Raw genomic sequence first — 20,398 nt, forward strand, 5'->3', positions numbered from 1 at the left:
ATGAGAACAGTTTAGGATGACATTTCTATTTTCCTGAGAATGGAGTTGAATTCAGTGTTGTCGGAGTTTGTTTGTTTGTTTTTTAATTTTGTTTTGTCTTTTTTAACTAATGATTCCTAATAAATTATGTGAAAGAAAGAGAATTAATACATCTTGTTACTTAGGCCACTGCCTATTTTGCAATACTTTATTAATAGTTTTATTTCCTATTGTCACTGGAGAATAGTACCCCCATCCTAATCCAGGTCAAATTTGGTTGAATTTGGTTCAAATCCTCATATTTGGTTAAAAAAGATGGGAATTACATAGTGAATAATATCATGCAAATGAGTAACATCTTTATTTGAATGGGTGCAAGCCTTACATTTCTTTCAAAGTGGTGGGTACTATTTTCCACTGTAATTTTCAATCCACAGCTTTGCCTAATTAATTGAGAATAAATGAATTATGGTAAAAAAAAATGCTATCTCCAATTGTCTTGACAATGAGTTATACAATAGCTGAAAGCTGCCTAGCTAATGAGTATTAATTTGACTTGTCTTCTTTCTTTCCGTCTAATTCCCACTATAGCGATAGCAAATCTTGCTCAATATTTTGGAAATAAAATAACAGAGTTGGAAGGGACCTTGGAGGTCTTCCAGTCCAACCTCAGAGATCACAACTTCTGAATGCAAAACATTCCACTGGTTAATTGTAACAGTTCTCACTGTTACAAATAAAAATATGATTAGCCTCTTCCAACTATTTCAAATATCAGAGGTAGTAGTAGAGAAGTGAAGCAACATGGCCATTTCTTTCTGCTCTTATAAGCAAGATGTTTATTTTGATTTGTAAAGGAGTTTTGAGGTTTTTTTGCCTTAACATTCATCAAAGCAAAGTATCTGCTTGAAGGTCTCCAAGCTCTAATGTGTTCAGCTACTGTTTACAGTTTCTTTAGTTTTATCATACCTAAATAGAGCTTTACCGCATAACCTTTCAAGGGTGTTATTTTCCGAGATGCACATTATTTTAAAAAAAAGATCAAAAAATAAAGATTTAGTAAAAATCCTCAATTCTAAATGGTTCTTGGAAATCAAAGAGATATCTTCCCATCAGACAACAACACTGGTAACATCTTTAATTTGTGAAGTTATCTTCAGCTCCCAAAGAATATGAAAAAAAAAAAAAACATTCTAAGCTACTCATTCCCTGGTTACAGGATAGCATATTTCCTTTTTCTGGAGAATTTTGTAAGGGATATTAAAATGTAGCAATTGGTTTATTTTAAGAGCCTCCTCACTATTTTAAAATTTTAAAACATCAACATACTGTCTGTATATATGATAGTAGGGATTCTTGTAAGCTGTCCTGGAATGTCACTTTAAGCCAAAAACTAAAGCAAATGAAAACATTTTTACAGATAGCGATCAAGTAAATGAAGTAATATATTGGCTAGTCCTAGAGATCAATTGATTTCTTCAGCATTTATGCTTCTGCTTTTCTTCCCCGCACAAAGTCTAGCCTCCTGATTAAAATTTCAGCTGCCATGTTTATAATCAGATCAAGGAAGTCTCAAATAGACTGGAAATCTTTGCAGCTGTTTCATGTCACAGTTAACATATAAAGGCACCGTAGGAATGAAAGACAATCAGAAAACACTGCAAGGCAGAAAATAAAAACAAGAATGTATCTGCAAAAGCATCTGCTGGACATGGATAATCAATTTGGTTGGGCTCAAAGCAGTTCATTAAACTGATAAACAACAGCCACATAAGACTTATCTCAATAGTAAATTATTCCAATTGTATCTGGGACAGTGATGCTGAAGAACAACTTGACTACTATACTGTAACTTCATAAATCATTCTACCTCTAATTATGGAGGCATACATAAGGTAGCATGCATTATACTTTTGAAAGAAGTGGAAGGTATTTTTCCCCCCTGACATTAATATCAAGTTCTCATTTTGCCAATCTGTTTTTGTCTTGGCATACTACAGTCTTATGTCTTAACCTGCACAAAGAAAAAAAAATCAACTTGACATTAGGAGCTTGCTGCGCAATCAGCATTATGGAAGAACTCTAACCTTGTTACCAGAAGGGCAAGGAGAGAGGTAAAAGGAAAGGCAAGGAATGAGATTTAATTTAGATAGCTCTGAGCAGGGAGGGAGAGAGATGCTGCATATTTTATTTGATAGTAAAATTTCTACACTATGAATTAATAAATACATAGATTTCCAAAGAGGACAGGAGCAAAACAAGTGCAGAGGGTACAAAACAGTGATTCAGAGACTAAATACAGTTTATATATGGATCATACTTTCTGATTAAAAATAAATCAATTAGATACTTCATGATCTGAACATTTAAAATGATTTTTGTCTGTGTCCCACTAATATTTTATCTAGTATGTCTGCAAGTAGTGTTTGAAGTCTAAGTTAAAATGAATGTTAATTCTCATTTGAAAAGCCCTATTTTTTCAGTTCTTATTAAAACAAGTAGAATAAGATACAATGGCCCATAACTTCCCTGCCCCTTTGAGTTTAGGATCTACCCTAAATCTGTTAGCACATTTACCATCAGCAAAATAATTTTTACATAATTTTAATCTTTAACTATGTTTTAACTATTTTGCAACTTGCATTTCATGCCCAATCAACAGACTTGACTATTCAGTTGAATTGAGAGAAAGGATGTAAAAGTACTAGATAAAGAGATTGCTGCGACATGGAGCAATTTCATATCACCAAATCTAGAAGAGAAGGCATGTTATGGGTTCCATTATCATTGAGGGAACTGCATTTGGCGGACCCAAGGGAATTGGGCCTTTTCTGTTGTGGTGGTGCCCGCACTGTGAAACTTCTCACCCTGAACTGAGGTCAGCCTCATCTCTTTTGAGCTTCTGAAGATCCCTTAAGACCTAATGAGGATTCATGTGTGTGTGTGTGTCTGTCTGTGTGTGTGTGTGTGTGTGTGTGTGTGTGTGTGTGTGTATACAGAGAATAAAGTGTACAGAATACAACATATATGTTCACAACCAGTCTTACATTCTACTCTTTCAATTTGTTTGCTTGTTTGTGCTTTTCAGCTATTCATTTCATATTCCTCTGTTAGGGATAAGGATCCAGGTATGTATCCCTATGTTGATATGTGTTATAATGAAAGAACAACTTTTATAAATTTCCTAAATTATGGTTATTTGTTATGATTGGAAAGCTATGCATTCTGCTGGAATTTCTTATTTGTTACTATACTCGCTTGATGTAAGAAGTTTTGAGTTACTCCACAATTAAGAATTGGGAGACTCTCAATTATAGGATTGTTAATTTAATTGGTTATATTTATGGATTAGTAGATATATTGAGAAACAGAAAAAAAATGGAACAGTTAAGCACATCTTATTGCCCAGGGATATGGATACAAGGGTCAAGATTCAGCTTTGGGATGTCCTCATCTTGGTGATAGCATCCCATTATTCAGGGGAGAAAGTAGTTATCAATCAATCAAACCTGGCATATATGGAGATGTCACCTACTTAACCTACAGCTGCATTATTTTTATGATTCCTGGAGTAGCTTGCTGCATAGATGCCCTTGCATATCCTACTTCACTCTGTTTTTTAACATTTTGTCTTTTGATATATTGGCAAATTCACTATGAAAACATTAGCAACAATATTTTCATATTTTCCTGTTAAGGTCCATTTTCCAAGTCTAAAGATTCAAGAGTTAAAGATAAAGCATATAGTTTGACTTGATTCAAATTTGAAGTAGTATCTGATACTATGCATTTTAGGAAAGCTTCATTTTATGTAGGAACTAGTGAGGACCCACCATGGATCCTGAATTTGAGTAAGCACAGCCAACACCTCTAGTACTAAGAGACCAGCTGCAAATGGAAGAGTTGTGAGAGAGAGAGAGAGAGAGAAAGAGAGGGGGGGGGGAGAGAGAGAGAGAGCGCTATTCAGTTTCTTGGCTCAGATTAATGGAAAATATAAATGGCCTAAGCCAACTACAGCCTAAAAGATTTCCTATAATTTAATGCAAAAGGTCTTCAATCACCAGATTAATGTATATAGGACTAAAAAAAGGCAGAAAAAAAGAATAATGTTTATACATAAATATGCTTGTGTTGGACATTCTCCCTGCTGTGTAGCAAACATGGATATGGTGTGGGGTGATAGAGTGGCCCAGGCTCTGATGTCATGTCACATGGCATAATGCATTAGTAAGCACTTTCACAAGCCATGTGGAAGAGCTGTATTTCTACTGAACTTCTAGTACCAGTTCTGTCTTATGCAAATATACAGATAAAGAGTTAATTGTGAAGGCTTGAGTCTCAGTTCTTATGATTGCTAATGCTACTAATGCTGGTGCACTTTTAGAGCAAAGTCAGAGCAAAGGAGGGAAAGTAGAACGCAAATGCAGAAGGAAGACAGGTCAATGGACAGGTTGCATGAAAGAAAATGAAATTATTCAAATTTGCAAAATTATTGAAAAATGTTCAGATGAGAAGAGTATTTCATTAATGATGTCAACCATTATCCTTTTTTTTTCTTCATGAACCTGAATTGATTATAGCTTTTCCTTCTCTATTCCTTTGCTTCCAAATGTGTCTGTTCTTCCTACAAACACAGAAAAATGCAGGCATGGACAGTGAAAGAGGCAATATATTGGTAAAATATGTTCAATTTGCTTAGAAATTGCCACAATTAATGAAACCATTCAAAACTCCATACAAAATAAAATAAAATTTCTACTATACAGCCTATTACACCTTTTTAAATAATCTCAGTAAAACTAATCAACAGGGCTAATTTTGCTGATATTATTTGTGTGTGTGTGTGTGTGTGTTTATGTTTGCATGTGTATGTATACATATTCCTTTCAACCTCCCTTACGCTACCTTGCTAAGAAGTATTCTGATAGAAACAGATTAATTTTTTATCAACTGTGGTTATTTTATTTGGATGGTACTTTTCTGACAAAACTACCTGTGGAGGAATATTAGCTTTTTGAAAGCTTTGTAAATTCAGGAACAGTTTTTTCTGTCTTATCTTATTAATTATGTGATAACATTTTATTTTGTGATGGGTGAGACAGAAAAAGAAAGAGGAGGTTGATAAACATAAAATCAGAGGGATGTGTTGGAACATCATCAAAGAATAATATAGTCCCATAATAGTCTTTACATTTAGGAAACTTATAAATAGAACAGAAGCATAATAACGGTCTCTTTTTCTTTGGTAAATGTTTCTCCACAGCAACTGGCAATTTGGGGATGGAGAGGTGGAAAGCCAGTCTAGAAATACTGTAGATTATTGGAAAATTTACAGCAATTCAGAAAAGTTATGTGACTCTCTTTTAAGAGTGGTGTTGCCTTTAATCTCTGGACTGGGTGATGGAGACCCTGAGCAAACAATTTTTTCTACAACTTCTTCAGCGAAATGTTTTCAAAAGGCTCTGACGACTCCAGCTGAGTTGCCTGGGTTTAAATTTTTCTTTTAAATGCCTCTGACGATCAGGCAACTCAGCTTGGATTGTCAGAGGCATTTAAAAGAAAAAAAAGCCTCTGATGATCGCGCAGCTCAGCTGGGAATGGGGGGGGGCAGGGATTTTTGCTACCGGTTCTCCGAACCACCCCTCTCTATCGCTACTGGATCAGGCAATCCGGTCCAAACCAGGAGCATTTCACCCCTGGGTTCAAGGTAACATACCATATAATCTCTCAGGATATATCTAGTGGATTAGAAAGTTATAGCTGTAGACAATTATGTCCATTAGGTGCAAACAAATAAAGCAATAGCCCCCAATCTTTTGGGCACCAGGGGTTGGTTCTTTTGAAAAAAAAAATCAATGAACTGGGGTGTGGTTTCAGGTGCTACCCAGATCTTGTGCATGCTCAGATAAACCTTCACTCACTAGCACAGTCCGGTTCCTAATGGGCTGAGGACCAGTAGCAGTCTGTGGCCCAGGCATTGGCATTGGGGACTCCAGAAATAAAGAATTGAGCTTCATTGGATATCACTGTCTCACCTCATAGGATGATTGAAATCAGGGGCGAAATCCAACCGGTTCTGACAGGTTCTGGAGAACTGGTAGCAGAAATTTTGAGCAGTTCAGACAACTGGTAGAGGAAATTTTGAGTAGTTTGGAGAACCGGCAAATACCACCTTTGGCTGGTCCCAGAGTGGAGTGGGAAGGGGGATTTTGCAATATCCTTCCCCCAGGAGTGGGGTGTGAATGGAGATTTTGCAGTATCCTTCCCCAGCCACGCCCACCAAGCCACACCCATCAAGCCATGTCCACCAAGCCATGCCCACCAAGCCACACCCACAGAACCGTTAGTAAAAAAATTTGGATTTCACCACTGGATTGAAATGAGTTAGAAATGGATGGAGTTCTATGTCTATTTTCTTAAATGTTTGGAAGTACCACAGTATATTAATCTATAAGTATTTGCATTAATATATTAATATATCATCAGTAAAATATTTCCCCTAAATTTAGCTATTCAACCTCTTTTCTGTAAAGATTCAGTTGTAGATTTTGAGTTGTATATACAAGTTGATGCATATGGTTCCTGGAAAATAGAAAGTTGGTGCCACAGGTTTGTAAATGCTCCTACCAAAACGATGCCATTCCACTTGGTTTCATTTGGTAGTCTTTGAAAGTTAAGAAAAGCTTAACTGATGCTCTGTAAGTAGCCAAAAAAAAGAGAGTAAAAAATCATATACATATTCTTGTTCAATGTACTGTATATGCCAAATGCGCTTTCAGACTCATCACAGACAGCTCATCATTTACCCATGGAAAGAATGTTTGTCTGTCTTAGATTTTTAATCAGACTTCAATTCTTCATATAGAAATCTTACAGTTATGATGAGATAACATGCTTTTCTACCTGTGGTATATCCACTATAGTTATCTCTCACTGGGTCATACTATAATCTTATACTTACCAGTCTTGATGAAAGGGTGGTAAGAATTATGGCAATAAAATCCTTCTGGGTGACATCATGATGGGGAAAACTGATGTAATATTTACACTGCTTTAGCCTTTTTAAAACTTAAAAGCCTGGACAAATAATAGCATTTCTAATGTTATTTTTCCTGCTCATGGCATCCTGAATCCAGGCACTCACATTCTAATTTTTCATGATACTAAGAATAATCCTTTCTAAGAAGATTTTCCATATGTAAGAAATAAGATATCCAGTGAGTTAGTTTCAGTGAAGAGATAATGAGTTATTATGGTGATTCATAGCTGAATGAGGACCTGAACTAGCTAACCATAAAACTTTGCATTTCTAACTAGCTTGATTGAATGGAGGATTAGTTGCCCTCCCCCCCACCCAAAAAAACCCACCCTTTTTTGAAAAGAAAAAAACCCTTCTCCACACAAAGGATGGACATAATTTAAGATGTTGGATCAGAATGTTCCAGATCATCAACTATGGAATCTCCTTAGATGACTTTGTGCTATTCAGGCCTACTTATTCCAGACTACCTTGCCAGGTTTGTTTTCATAGAATAGAGTATGCTGCCATCTTGAGGTCTTAAAGGAACAGCAAGATATACAGTAAGTATAGTTCAAAACTTAAAGAAAGAGCTATAAATCCAAATGGGTAAATAAATGCATCAAGGCCTCATTTTATACAACAATGGACAATGGTACCACATTTTTTATTTCATGCAGAAATAGCAGCTATAGAAGTGAAACATATTCTATTTCTAGTCTAATCTATATTTAACATATGCTAAGCAGGTTATAATATTTTTAAAATATAATCATCTTTGATATGAAGCATTATGAAGGCAGATATAGGAAATGTTGTCTTCAATACCGCTAACCCTATTCCACCATCTTTCCATGATGTTATTACAAGGCACCTCCAACTTCCACAATACGTATGCATTCAATGAGGCTTTCTTTTTGCAATACATAGTGCAGAAGTGAGTGGCTTTTTGAAATTCACTCAGAATATGATTATGACCTTCATTTTCAGTGATAGCTGATCACTCCTATATTTTGGAGCAAAAACAATTGACCACATGAGGCCTGTAGACCAATAGTGGGTTCCACTTACCTACGCTACCGTTTCAGAACTGTGAGCATGTGTGTGCTTGCTTCGCGTGCGTGCGGCGCTTCTATACATGCACAGAGCATCCATGATGACATCCGGGCAGGTGGGCAGAGCCTCTCACCGCCGCCACTACCAGTTCGCCCGAAGCAGGGCAAACTGCTATAGTCTATTTAGAAGCAAATGGATAGACTTAATGGGTTATTGGTGTGAACAAGCAAATGTATTCTCAGCTATAAGCAGAGGTTCATTGAAAAAAATATCAGCCAGTTAAGTTCATTTGATATTGATTTCACTTCTTTTGCTTCAATCCTTTTTTCAATCGTTCATTTTACCAAGGATGTTATCATTCTTATGCTCTAGCTCATATTATTCATGGAAGCTATAGTTTTATTGCTGCATAAATATTGGCAAAATATGTATACTATAAATTTAAATGATTTAATAGACATTCCTTTGCCCTCTCAAATTTATTGAGATTGTAATTCTGGAGAAAATCAGGAATCACTGCAATTCTGAGCACTTATAGAAACCACATTTTTTGGTGGTTTTTTTCCTTTTTGTTTTTGTTTTTTATGACATTGCTGCTATGCTTGTTCTGGTGCTACTAAGATCCATCCTTAATATTCAATCTTCTTGAAGGATCCAATCTGAAACTATTGCCAGATTTTGCTACTATTCATACTACCTATTATTTCTTTCAGGTATTGGCCATCATTTATTGGTTTCTGTTTCCATTTTTTTTCATTCACTGTTCTTACTATTTAGTTTGTGATCATGCAGTGTCTTTAAGATAATTATCAGCTAATCAGTAGCTGCCATTTCTAGTATGAGCTAACCAGATTTTAAAATCAGTAACTTCTTGTTCTTATTGCTGATCAGAAATAACAACCAATCTTTTGTAGGCACGTTTCCTTAATATATAGCATTTTAAAGAATGAAAACTGTATCAAAAATCCAGGGTGGTATGGGATCTGAAAAGATAAATGTCTTAGCACAAATTAGCTGTGTTTGCATTGGACTGTGAACTGAATTTCTCCTACATCCTTAAAGAAGAGATGGTATTTATATTTATTTCTATATGCACAAAGATTTAGACAATGATTTGAGTACTAGAAATCCTCCAGGAGTATCCCATCAAATCAGCCAATACAAGAGAACTTCGTAATTAAGCTAGTTCTCCTACAAAATGATCTATTCTTTGCTGACTATTTTAAAAGAAGATGGAGAAGGAGAAAATTTATCTGGTTCACTCAGCTTCTGAACTGAGGAACATTGCATTTTGACCCCAATCTCTTCATGCCCTGAAGCATGAGGATGATAGCAGTTTTTATGCTAGTGCATTTGGGGATGTTATTGTTATGATCATTGTGGAGACACTTTCTCCATATTATACGAAATAAATTTCTACTCCAAGTATTCATAGCATTTAGTGTGTGTGTGTGTGTGTGTGTGTGTGTGTGTGTGTGTGTGTAGATGTACATAATATTTCCCTCTTTTCTCACTGACCTCCGGAAAAGCTTAAAAGTATTTGCCATTTTTCTTTCTATAAGAAACAAAATCTAGAAAAGTAATAAAACAAAAATAAAGTATGATGACAGCCAATCTGATTGTTTAAGTTTCTTTTTATATGTTTCTGATTAATTTTCAGATGTATAGTCAAACAGAGGGCAAGACAGAATGTATGGGAAAATCTTTATGCGACTTAAAGAAGGGTTACTGACTTCAACTGTTTTTACAAAATCCGAGCCAAGTTTTGTCTGCCTTACTCTCCCTTGCATTGCTGAATCTATCACATGCATAATAATAATAATAATAATAATAATAATAATAATAATAATAATAATAATAATAATAATAATAATAATAATAATAATAATAATAATAGAATAAATTAAACTTCTCAAACATGGGAATGGATTTTGAGTGAAAAGACCAAAGGCCTAGTACTGGCAGTGAAAATAAATTCCTGGGCTGGAAACGTGTTCAGAACTACTCTTCATTTTTTAAAAAATATAAATATCTTTCTCAATATATGTTCTGACCCAAGTCACACTGGCAAGGTAGAGGTTAAGTAGAGTCTGTTTATTGCTCATTTATCACAGTGTCAAACGGCCCACCAATGGTGCTGGGGAAGCTCCACCCCAGCCCTCAGTTTTGCCTCAGTTTGAATTCCTCATTTCCACAAATTAAGTCCTAACTGATCCACGAGGAAAAAGGAAAGTGACAATATCCATAAGTACCAAGTCCACAACACAAGTCCAGACTTCCAATAACAAAAGCACAGTATAAGACTCTGAAGTTAGAGAACCAAGTCCAAAGTCCACAAGCAAAGTCCAAGGTTCAGAATTCAAAAACACAGGCCAAAATTCAAGAAACAGGATCCAGGAAATCTGGGAAGATGCACATCAAAGCAAGCAGGTATTCCCACAAATGCACCTTCCCCCAGCATCTGGTTAAATCACCCTTCCCCAGCTGTTCCTTGTGAAAAAGAGCAGAGCCACTTTCTCACAAGCAGTCCCACTGACCGCCTCTGTGCCTCCCTCTGCTATGTTCTCCTCCCTGCAGATTGGGCAGGGGAGGCAGCTGTTCCTCATCAGAGGTGGTCTGGAGCCTGTCATCTCTGCTGGTTTTTTGCAGCTGTTCCTCTCCTGCTGGTGGTTCTCCTTCCAGTTGGCTTCCCGCCCCCACCTCCAGATGGGCCTGGGACTGCCTCATCCTCAGCCCCTGGAGTCTACTCATTCGGAGGAGACTGCCCTCCTGTTTGGAGGATCCTAGTTCCAACTCTTCCTCCTCCTACTCTGAATCAGGATCTGACAAAGTCATGACAACGTTTGCTCTACTAAGCCACTATGTGGTCACAATTCAAATACAAGCACATGGGAAATAACTAATAAAAGAAAATGACTTCCAAATACCTGATATTTGTCTCATAATATAAGCATTAAATAACCAGATTCAGAAGAAAATTTGATTCAATTTGCATTCATAATTGTTTGGAGCAAGCACTCTGATTTGGAAGATACTATTTTCTGGAGTGCTTAAACAAGTTGCACTAAATCCTAGATATGGCCATTCTAAGCCTATACTGGCAAATAAGGTAAACTCTTTTGAAAAGATGTCTGTATTTCTTTTGAAAATTCAGGAAAATTATCAAAAGCAAAGAAGGCATTGATAATATAAATTACACTTTCCACTGGCAATTGAATTCAAAGAAGTTTATAATCAAAGCCAGGGGGAAAAAACAACAGAGTAATTGTAAAGAAAAAAAATGGGATTTTTATGTGTAAAAGAACTCACTGCTAAATAGATGAGTGTTGTCAAGTATATCAAAGGGAAAAAGCAAGCAGAAGACATGTGGTGCTATTGTGGAAGATTTTTGTTAAGGTGGAAAGATTTGGTGGTGTGCATAAATTATTCCTCTGTGCCTTTTATAGATGATAGATTTTTAAAGCAACTGCTTTTTCTCAATTTTCTCAATAGCTGGCTAAGGTTTTTTTTTCCCCCATCACAAATTCACACCAGGCATACTTTAAAGCCAGACATCTGGAAGGCAGAGGGAGAGTATAAAGGTGAGAAACTAGCACCAGAGAAAGGTTTCTGATTGCAGATTGATAACTGAATGTAAGCAATATAAATGCCTAATTAGGATCATGAAATGAGATTCAGTAAAGGGTTTAGGAACTTTTTCAAGGATAGAACTTTAGCCTAAACTGAGTAGTTCTAAACTTCTTTTCTCTGCATTTTGTCTTGACATCTTTCTCTTAAAAATCTATTAAAACAAACAAATTAACAGATGACATATAAACAAATTACCATATCCAGTGTGTTTTCTTAAAGCAGTGTACATTTATGTGTGCAAATATTTGTAGGTTTCCTGTCTATTGAAATGCAAAGATACCTATTCTTTATTATCCCAGAGTAGAGGTCACAAATTGTGGATTTCAATCACAAGAAGGCAGATTCAATAGAATGTTAAGAACTATACTAACAGAAAAAGAATTACTGTCAGTAAGTAATGGGTTCACCAGTGGGGGGATTCAGCCAGTTCGCACCACTTCGGGAGAACCGGTTGTTAACTTTCTGAACAGTTTAGCAAACTGGTTGTTGGAAGAAATCATTAGGGTAGAGAACCGGTTGTTAAGTTAGTTGAATCCCACCACTGGGTTCACCTCACTAGACATATTCTAAAAGAAATCAGGCTTTATTTGGACCAACCCATTGGCATATTCAACTCTTTGATGGTATGTTATAATAATTCAAATTTGCTTTTTGAAGAAAGTCACATAGCTTTTCCATATTCAGATTGTGGCTGGTAATTCAGATGCATCTATTAATAAATTTAATACTGGATCCAAAATGTGTTTCTAAAATACACCAACCAGTAAACTTATGAGAATTGGTCATGGTTCATCCTTATTCAATTAATAAGCTAAGACGTTTCCATTGCCTACATGGGAGTCAGCTCCAGCCCAAAACACTGCTCTTGATATCATTCTTCTTGTTTATTTTCTGTATCTGTAGGCAAAGGGGAACAGAACAGTTAACTTTCCCATGGAGTTTACCCTAAGTCTTTACCTAATCTATTCTCTATGTCATTTTTTATTAGTTATTTGGAGCCTGCTGTTTATCTTAGTTTTTTAAAAAAATCCTCAGCATTTTCCTTATTGCTAGATAGCTCATGGGGATTGGTAATTTATGGGATAGGGAGCCTTTCACAGCAAGGTCAATGGCTGAGAATTATCCTACTCCACTGGCAAGAAGATGCTACGGGAAATGTGAGAACCAGGGAACAAAGCTGTAGGTTCCAGCTCTTAATCAGGATGGGCAAGCTGTTCAGTAGAGCTCTGGTTAACCATTGATTTTTAACAAGAGTCATATTTTAAGCAGTAGGATAGCAATATTGCAGTCCCCAATTGATTCACTACAAACCTACAAAGGGTTGTTGACTCCTTTCCTTCCCAGCAGTTTTCCTTATTATTTATTTCAGCTGCTCATGCCAACACACAAGAAAACAAATGACAAATTTGCAGCAAAAGATTCTGCAGAGTTGTCTCCTTTCATGATTTTTATGTCTTTACCTAGAGACTCCTTCCTGTGTTTGGATATACATTCTACCTACCATCTGAGGATAACTTTATATATATATGATGAAGCAGATTTCAGTCCAAAAAAGTTCCAAGTACCTAGTGAACCTAACTTTTTGCTCCAAAAATGCCTGTTCCCCACCCCACAATTCTATTCTTCTTTGCTGCTATGTAAGATGCAGCCTTAATTCTTTCTGTTTATTTTATATTTAACTGACCATGGTCTAGGAAATGGAGTAATTATTCTCTTATCTTTATTCTCTTCAGCACTTTTCTGTTCTCTTGAAATTAGATTTCAATCAATGAAACAAAGTGTTCACTTGTACATGATGAACTATTCTCTATTCTCTAGAAATGTCATATTGTGACCTTGGATAAATCTTATTCAGTTATATATTTAATGGTAAAACCAAGTTAGCCTTTGGCTTAGAATAGAATCAACTGCTTTTTCATGTAAATACATTACAGATGTAACCTCTCTAGACAAAATGTGAAACGTGCTTTTCCATAACAACAGCATGGCCCCTGGAATAAAAAATACATAAAAAGATCTCTTTGGTGTATGTTTGTGTTTAGGCAAAAAAACAACTTAATGAAAATGTATCTGTGTCTTCTAGCATTCCACCTGGAACTACATGTTGTTATTAGTTGCGAAGTCATGTCCGACCCATCACAACCCCATGGACAACACTCCTCCAGGCTTTCCTGTCCTCTACCATCCTCTGGAATCCATTTAAGCTCACACATACTGCTTCAGGGATTCCATCCAGCCACCTCATTCTCTGTCATCCTGTTCTTCTTTTGCCCTCAATCTTTCCTAGCATTAGGTTCTTCTCTAGTGAGTCCTTCCTTCTCATTAGGTGGCTAAAGTATTTGATGGAACTACATAGATCATGTTAATGGCTTGTCAAGTTCCAAAAGCCAAGAAAGACCTGCTGGGATTCCTCTAACCAGTTTCCTCTATTGTTCCTCACCTATAGACAGAAATCTTTCCCAACTAACGCAGACTACTTACACCATTAAACATAGGTTATGAGTAGTCCTTTGGAGGAGCCATCTTATCTCTCCTTCACCCACAGAAATTTTGCTCCTCTAAAATGCATCCCTCTCCCACTCCTGAGGATCTGGACTTCATTCCGATACATGCCTAGAGCCAGACATTCTCCTTAGGATTCCTTCTATGGGTTGTTCGGGCTCTTCCTATGTCAATGTTATTTTAATGAATTTCTACATAAGATGGTATGTATTTCATCGATTATTTCTGAAGAGTCATGATAAAGAAAACTTCGCCTGTTTGAGTCAGATATAGTTCAAGGTCCACAGAATTTCATAGTGACTGAGACAGAAATAATGTGGCTCAATTATTCTAAATCGAGCAATCAATCTGGTGAGAAGATAATGAGATAGGTCCAAATGTAGTTTATCAGCTGCAGAGAGGAAAGATCACAAAGGAGCTGGAAAACAACTGATCAAAGAATTTTCACCACTAGGAAATTTAACCCTTCCTGAGCCTCAGCAAGCTCTAGGGTCTTAAAAATTGAATAAAAATTCAAGTTTTATTATTTTATGATTTGGAGAATTCAAATAGGGGAAAAAAATCAACTTTGCTGCTCAGAAGATATCTAAGGAAAGAACCAAAAAATATGGCAGCACCATTCCAAAAACCGATTTGAAAAATCCTTAAGCCTCTAAAATTACAATCACTAAAACAAATTAGCTTCATTTTTTAAAGAAAAAGTGGCGGGGAGGGAGAGAAAAAATCAAATACAACCGTATAAGTTGTTACAAAAATTAAATAATATACTGTACACAACTTCATGTATGTCATGGCTTTTTACAGATATAGTAACTTATTTCCTTTTTTAACAAAGTGATGATGATACTTTACAATAAATGTACTTCATGGTTTGAATGTTATTTTGATACTAGCTTTCATGTTTTGGGAAGGACTAACTTCAAATCCTTTAACATTTAGAATTAGCAAGCCTGAAATAAGCTTGTCTGGGAATTAGTACAATTCATCAACCAGCTGTAGCTTGGCATCCTTTGAGTTTATGAAAATTATGTGTAAATGATGTCTATTACATGGAACCAAAATGGGCAAATCTGCAGAAGCCTCTAGTTGGCAAGGATGACGTTCCCTTTTGCCAAAGGATTTCTTTGCTTTTGTGGGAAGCATTTATTTCCTCTTTTACAAGAACAATTAACTAGATGTCACCAAAAGTATAAATAAACAATATAAATAAATCTATAACTCTCTCGTCACAATGAAATCAAGTTAAGCAGGGATGAAGCGAAATTAAGACAAAAGTTGCTGTATTGCTCATGTAATCTATTCACTTGGTTTATATAATCTGTGTTGTTTCTGTGGGCCAGATGTTTAACTTGAAGTAACAGTGATATAAAAACAAACCTTCCAATCTACCTAAAATTGCTGAGGTCTGAGATAGTAAATCAAAGCTGAGCTAATCTAATCCTTATTGATTTCTGGAAAACCACACAAGTCTAGAAAATGATAGAGATTCTTTAAAAAAAATCTTTTCAGTGTCTCAATTTTGTGGATTACTTGAAAACTCAAGTGGTTTTTTTTAAAAATGTCTTAAAGATCATTATTTCCCATGCTATCTCCATGGTGAGAAAAATAGATAAAAGAGAACTATTTTCTGCAATTTGTAAAAAAGTGTATATGTGAACAGCTTTAGTCCATCAGTAAGTAACAATTTTCTTTTATCATAACTTCTCAACAACTATCTTATACACATCTGACCTGCACCAAGAAGATACTATTTTTTCCATGATAAAAGTTAGTGAAACTCTTTGTTTTGTTTCTCTATATAACATGATCTTCATTTAGCATTATACAACACAATCTATTGTGTTATGGACTATATAACCTTGAAGTGCAATTGAGAGAAGGTAAAGTACTATCTGACTGAATGCTCTGACAATATATCTAAAACAGAGTTTTAAATTTGGCAACTTTAAACTGTGGAATTTCAACTCCCAAATATTTGAAGTTGAACTCCAAGAATCAGTAACAAATCCAAAAAATAAAATATATCAAACATCATAAAACACCACACCATCCTAAAATAATAATCACAGAATCAAAACAATTTATAAAAAGCAATAATATACCATCAGTAGTTAAATGAAAATGTCTTGAATGCATTTGGGTCAATATAAAAAAAATGTATACTACAGGCCACCCAACTAAACAGAGGAAACAGATGAACTTTTTGCTAGTCAGTTAACTAAGATATGTAGGAAGCACACCACAATAATAATGGAGGACTTTAACTACCCTGACATCAACTGGGAGGCAAATTCTGCACCCCATGGAAGATCAAACAGAGGGATTGCAGAGATGAGAATTGTCAAGGGGAAAACAACTCAAGAAGCTTGGGAAATTTTGAAAATTGAGATTATAAAAGCCCAATCTAGCACAATTCCAATGAAGAAGAAAAATAAGAGATCTCAAAACAAATCAGCATGGATGCACAAAGAACTCTCTGATAAACTGAAAGACAAAAAGGACAAGTATTAAAAGTGGAAAGAGGGGCACATAACTAAAGCAGAATATCAGCAAATAGCTCAAACCTGAAAAGATGAAATCAGGAAAGCTAAGGCTCAAAATGAACTAAGGCTTGCAACAAAAGTAAAAAATAGCTTCTTTCAACATGTAAAAAAAGTCAAGGAAATGATTGGTCCTTTAATGGGAGAAAATGGCAAGCAGGCGACAAGCAATAGGGAAAAAGCAGAACTGCTTTACTCATTTTTTCCACCTGTCTTTACACAAAAGGATCTTGGCAGACTTGAACACTGGGTCCTATCTAACAAAATGAAATTTAATGTAGAGAAAGATAAGGTTCTACATTTAGGCAAGAAAACCAAATGCACAGGTACAGAATAAATGGTACCTGGCTCAATAGCAGTAACTGTGAGAGGGATCTTGGAGTCCTAGTGGACAATAACTTAAATATGAACCAGAAATGTACAGCAGCAGCCAAAAGAGCTAACATAATCCTAGGTTGCATTAACAGAGGGTTAGAATCAAGATCATGTAAAGTGTTAATACCACTTTATAATGCCTTGGTAAGATCACACTGCGAATATTGCATCCAGTTTTGATCACCACAATATAAAAAAGACGTTGAGATTCTAAAAAAGGTGCAGAGAAGAGCATCAAGGATGGTTAGGGGACTGGAAGCTAAAACATATGAAGAATGGTTGCAGGAATTGGGTATGTTTAGTTTAATGAAAAGAAGGTTAGGGATGACATGATAGCAGTGTTCCAATATCTAAGGGGCTGTCACAAGAAGAGGGAGGTTCAATCTATTCTCCAAAGCACCTGAAGGCAGGACAAGAAGCAATGGAAGGAAACTAATTAAGGAGAGAACCAATCTAGAACTAAGGATACGTTTCCTGATAGTTAGAACAATTAATCAGTAGAATGACTTGCCTCCAGAAGTTGTGGGTTCTCTAACACTTTTAAGAAGAGTCTGAAGAGCCATTTGTCTGAAATAGTATCACCTGCTTGAGAAGGAGCAGGGTTGGACTAGAAGACTTCCATGGTCCCTTCCAACTGTTATTCTATTAAAAGGTTAGACAGCCATCTGAAATACAGTCTTAGTGGAGAAAAAGCTATGGTATCAATTTATTTCTTTTTTTTTTTTAAATCTCTTTTCCTAAAACACTTCAGAGAAGATGAGAACTGACAAGAAAAAGTGACATGTTGATAGAACCTTAGCCCTTGGAGATACATGAGAACTTCCTTCTGTTCTCTAGAAATCTACATAAAAACATGCTGAGGGAAGTTACTCCTACTTCAGCGGTGGGAGGCTTCGCCCACCCAGACGCTTCTGTGCATGCGCAAAGTGCGCTCATGAGCATGCAAGCACCGACGAGAGAACCGGTAGCAACGGGTTTTGAAACCCACTACTGTCCTACTTGACTTATCCAAACTTCAGAATTCTAGGGGTTAAAGTTCACATATCTTAAAAGTTGTCAAGTTTAAAAACACTAGCCTAAAAGTTGGCATCAATTTTGTATTTTAAAAGTATATTGAATTACTATATAATGTACCTATTTATATAATAAGAATTTGTGTATTTGGATACAAATGATTCTTAAAATATAAACACTTTCAGTACTGTCAGTATTCATGTAACAATACTCTTTTATAGGTTGTAATGTACATACTATGTGAAATCCATTGCATCAGACCGTGGTTTCACTGAAATGATCTAAGAGATATTGGTGAGGTATTTCCAATTCATAATAAATGGCAGGAAAAGCCCCAACTCTACCCTGAATTAAGGGATTACCGGGTTGTAAAAAGAAAAAAAAGATAAATGGCACAAATGGAATGGAAATGAATAAGGGATCATAGATATAATAATCCAATAAAAGAGATTCTGGAAAGTGTTTTCAGAGTTTTACATTTGAAACAAATTTATTTATTTCTGTAATGTAACAACAACAACAACTGCATACAAAGCCAGAATTGAGAAGGCAGCAACAGACAGTAAGTGCCACATATGCAAAAAAGTTGAGGAAACAGTGGACCACCTGGTTAGCTGCTACAAGAAGATTGCACAAATTGACTACAAGCAGTGGCATGACATAATAGCAACAATGGTGCATTGGAAGATCTGCAAGAAATATCATTTTCCCTGGTGGGACCAAAAAATAGATAAAGTTATAGAAAATGCAGAAGTTAAATTGCTCTGGGACTTTAGAATTCAAACAGACAGGCACCTGCCACGTGACACCCCAGACTTAACAATTGTTGATAAGAAAGTCAAAAAAGCCTGGATAAGTGGATGTGACAGTGCCCCGAGACAGCAGAATAGAAGACAAAGAACTGGAGAAGATAACAAAATACAAAGAACTACAAATAGAACTAGAATGACTGTGGAAAAGGCAAGTTAGGGTAGTACCAATAGTAACAAGTGCCTTGGGTGCAATCCCAAAACAACCGGAACACCACTTGAATACTATAGGCATTGACAAATTCACCATCAGTCAATTGCAGAAGGCAATTTTGCTTGGAATAGCTTCTATTCTGTGACGATATCTGTAACACCATCAAACATCCAGATCTGCCTGTCCCAGGTCCTTGGTAAGGATTCGATAGGTTGACAAAAATGCCAAACCCAGTCTGTACATCTGGCTGTGCGATGATTAACAACAACAACAACAACAACAACAACAACAACAACAACAACAACAACAACAACAATATAATTCCATACACATATGGGCACTGAATTTGTTCCTGAGAATGCATTCAGATCTGTTGAAAAGAGTTAAAATAATATGATTTTCTTCTGGAAAGTTTTCCCCTTTTCTTTTGTTTGCTAGAAAAGATTTGACAAGCAACACTTTAATTTAAACAAACGTTTCAGTCGGAGAAACTGACTGAGCCAGCAAAATTCACTGTTGCATCGAACGGGTACCTCATCAATTTTGCACCAGAATTTTAATTTTATCTGGGAATGAAGAATAAACTTCTCCATTTTGCATCATCCATTCCTGAAAAAAAAAACCAACAAAGAAAATCAATAAACTATCTTTTCTCTAATATCTAAATGGACATTTTTATATATGTGTATTTTAAATTCAGTAATGGTTTAACAAAGGTCAGCACTGATTTGAGACTGACTTTATAACTAAAATTGCTTTAAAAATAATTTGAGAGAGAGAGAGAGACAGAGACAGAGACAGAGAGAGGAGAAAAAACAATAAAGGAAGGTTATTTTCCTGCTGTACTGGGAATACAGAAAGATAGAATTCATATAAATGTTCACTTGAGTTTAGAATATCATTATACACTACAGTGCTGAAACAGCCCTTTAAAATGTTTAGGGGGACTCAAGATATTGTGATATAGCAATGCTAGGAAGGTTAAGTTAGGGACTGTAAAACAGGCTCCACATGTGACAGGGACCTACCTGATAAACAGAGTAGCATCATCAATCTATACAAAATGGAGACACATGTGAAAAATTGCTGGACCAATTATTTTTGCCCTGCTTTAACGTTTGCATTGTTAGAGTGCACAACAGTCTTTCCAATGATGGATCTTACTGCTTGGAAACACATCTTCCTAAAAGAAACCATTAGAATAGAAGACCTTGATGTAAACAACAGCAAAATCTGGAGTGAGTAAACACAGGGATTCCAATATGATTAAAGAAATAATGCTTACTGGTATAGCAGTCAATCTATTTGCATAATTCTATCA

This window comes from Pantherophis guttatus, chromosome 3 (assembly GCF_059756535.1).
Source record: "Pantherophis guttatus breed Tessera chromosome 3, ASM5975653v1, whole genome shotgun sequence".
Classification (NCBI taxonomy): domain Eukaryota; kingdom Metazoa; phylum Chordata; class Lepidosauria; order Squamata; family Colubridae; genus Pantherophis; species Pantherophis guttatus.